The sequence below is a fragment of the Littorina saxatilis genome, linkage group LG7, assembly GCF_037325665.1.
Source record: "Littorina saxatilis isolate snail1 linkage group LG7, US_GU_Lsax_2.0, whole genome shotgun sequence".
Classification (NCBI taxonomy): domain Eukaryota; kingdom Metazoa; phylum Mollusca; class Gastropoda; order Littorinimorpha; family Littorinidae; genus Littorina; species Littorina saxatilis.
The window spans coordinates 35,817,239-35,820,819 of record NC_090251.1 but is presented as its reverse complement, the minus strand read 5'-3'; positions in this window follow the sequence as shown (position 1 = coordinate 35,820,819).

Below are 3,581 nucleotides of genomic sequence, written 5' to 3'. Positions count from 1 at the left end.
ATTATGCAAACATCATGAAGAATGTTTATAGTTTATGTCATGTGTGCATGGTAATGATGATTATTAGTGTGTGCTACTGTGCATGTGTGTGTGTGTGTGTGTGTGTGTGTGTGTGTGTGTGTGTGTGTGTGTGTGTGTGTGTGTGTGCTTGTCAGTGTGTATTTCTTCGTAAGTGTTTGTTATGTGTGTGTGTGTGTGAGTGTGTGTGTGTGTGTGTGTGTGTGTGTGAGAGTGTGTTTGTGTGTTTGTGTGTGTGTGTGTGCGTGTGTGGGTTGGTGTGTTTGTGTGTGATGTAATTGTGTATGTGCGCGAGTATGTGTCATTTGCGTGCGTGCGCGCGTGTGTGTGTGTATGTGTGTTTGCGTGGGTGCGTGCGTGTGTGCGTTTGTACGTGTGAGTGAGTGTGTGTGAGTGTCTTTAGGTGCACTTTAATCGACCATGACGCGCCGAAATTTGTATTGACTTTGGGATGTTTCTGCGTAAATTTATTTATTTTGTCTTGATTTTTTTTGTTTCTGTTTCTTTGTACAACATTAATGTTGCTAGTGTTCGCCTGTTTAAAAGTTTATTTTGACTTGACCTCTCTCAATCACGCATGCACAGAAGAATGAATATGACATGAAACACAAAGCCATTAATGTGGACAAAACGCAGGGTTGGACAAGTAGCAAGACAAGTTGTCCTAGCTACCAGCACACTTCTCTAAAGATAACAAACGGTCTTCATTTCCATGCGTTTATTCACACCATACACTTTATGTCGAGCAACTGCAAAGCTTTTACAATCGACTACAGCTAATTCTTCCCAAAAGAAAAGGTCGGTGACCAGAAGAGCCTTCTGAGAGGACAAGGAACACGAAATGTTTAAAAGAAAGAGAGGAAGAGAGGTGGAAAAAGTGAAAAATGTTGAAAAAAAATGTAGAAAAATAACGCGCACAAAAACGAGCACATCAAAAACAAGTAGAAGAAGAAGAAGAAGAAGACGACGAAGAAGAAGAAGAAGAAGAAGAAGAAGAAGAAGAAGAAGAAGAAGAAGAAGAAGAAGAAGAAGAAGAAACACAACAACAACAACAACAACAACAACAACAACAACAACAACAACAAACAGAACAAGCAACAAAGCGCAACATGTCATCAGCACACAGACAAGACGTCGCGAAGACTCCCCGAGACATACTAAGACATGTTACGCTGTTTGTTTAGTTCTGCGTAAAATGCAATGCACTGCTAACCAGCAGTCTGCGTCTGGTCATACTTCGTTTGTGAAACGAATCATAGCCACAGACTAACCGGGCCTGGAGATTTAATATTAAAGACACTTTCTTTACCATGGAAACGGTCGTGGAAAGCACCACCGATCTGCCCTAGGCATTGACATGGGATGCAAGCAACCTTCGACTTTGACACATCATACGTTTTAATGGGATACGACAGGGGCTTAACAAAGCAAGAGGGGTATTTTTGACCCGCACTAGTGTATTTACAAAATGAAATTTCTGACTGTCAAAAGAGAAAAAAGGTTAAAATTGGCGTCACGAAATATTTAAGTCACTTCTTATGTTTAGGTCTCGAAGAAATGACAGAGTTTTCAGAATTAACTTTTTTCGGTGACCTTTTTGATTCAGCAGTGGAAAGTTTCTTGTCAGGTCACCGCTAGGTTGTGCATGTTTCGTTATCGTATCTCATTAACAGCCTCGTTGTTTCACGAGCGCGGTGAATCATTTCTTGTGTGTTTGCTGAATTATTTCTTAAGATTGACGTGTCAGTGACAGAATTATTTCAGAAACAATTAATATTCAGCTTTGCACTGAAAGCCGTTAGGATGTTGATGCTTTGTACATGTCCAAGTGGAAGGATTTTTTGTTTGTTTGTTTGTTTGTTTGCTTAACGCCCAGTCCACCACGAAGGGTGATATCAGGGCGGTGCTGCTTTGACATTTAACGTGCGCCACACACAAGACAGAAGTCGCAGCACAGGCTTCATGTCTCACCCAGTCACATTATTCTGACACCGGACCAACCAATGGTGGAAGGATGATGACTTTACCGCATGAAAAAGGTTGGAGAGATCTGTGGTGGATAACACGACCGTAACTGCAGGAAGGAAAGTGACTTTAACGACAAGATGCGGATGAGGAAAAGGAGGACAGACATGAACAAAAGATGCAGGGAAGGGGCGTGTTGGGCGTGGATGTTTGGCTGAATCGAGGCGAGGTTGGGGGCGGGCGGTGGGGGAGAGTGAAAGAAAAAGAGGGAAGGGGAAAACAAGGCGGCTAAAGATAGTTGTTGCGGAAGATATGGAAGTAGAAAAAGGGAGGGGGGGGGGGGGGGCAGGGGCGGTGGTGGTGGGTTGGAGAACATACACATAACTAAATGCATTACAGAGGAATATATGCTGACAAAAACACGGAGTCAATACTGTTCAAGCAAAATACACACAAAGAAAATAAAGGAAACCGAGAGAAATGATTAATTTTGACAATTTGGATCACTTTCTAACCAAGATATATTTTGGCGACCCCTTGACTGCCAGAGTCGCTGCCCTACACGCCACCAGGCGTGAAAGGCAGTAAGTAAGTAAGTTGACTGCCAGAACAGTATCCAGGGGAGGGAATCGTCTTGCTGCAATTCAAAGGGCAATATTCAGCGGTTGTTTCCCTTACCAGAGGATTTATTTCTTTGAGTATAGCAAAATACGTATTTTGGCAGTCAAGATGTTTGGGATAAATTGTATACAGGAATGCAGGGTTGAAGACAAAAGATACTATTCGCCTTTTTCAATTTTGGAATACATCTGGACATTTACGAAAAATGTGTCTTTTTAGTGACAAAAAATCCAAAAAGTTAAAGATCAGACATTTTTTACATGCCGATGGTTTTCAGCGCGGAACTTTAAATTGTATTATAAGTGCGATCTATTACAGGGTTTTCCCCTACACTGTCAAATATTCTTAGCTAGACGTTTTCAGCATGTAAACGCAACAATTCTTAAAGTTATGGATGCAACTGAAAAAACATGTTTCTGATCAAGCATGTCTACCAGAGTCTTTGACACACTGACACACGTTCTGCAACGGTCTATCTGGCAACGAACAGGCAAATACATACAATTATAACACTTACAAAAAGCAAACGGAAGAAACGTGTTTACGTGAAAGTGGCTACAATATAAACAAAATATAACAAAATGCACCGCAAACGTTTCAATCTCGTATTCCGTAGACATTAGCATGGGTTCAAATCCGTAGAATTCGTAGAGTGCCGTTTTTCAAAAACTGACGACGAGCATTCGTAATAAAAAACAAGTCGCGTAAGGCGAAAATACAATATTTAGTCAAGTAGCTGTCGAACTCACAGAATGAAACTGAACGCAATGCCATTTTACTCGTAGCATCGTCAGGCCACCGCTCATGGCAAAGGCAGTGAAATTGACAAGAAGAGCGGGGTAGTAGTTGCGCTAAGAAGGATAGCACGCTTTTCTGTACCTCTCTTTGGTTTAACTTTCTGAGCGTGTTTTTAATCCAAACATATCATATCTATATGTTTTTGGAATCAGGAACCGACAAGGAATAAGATAAAAGGG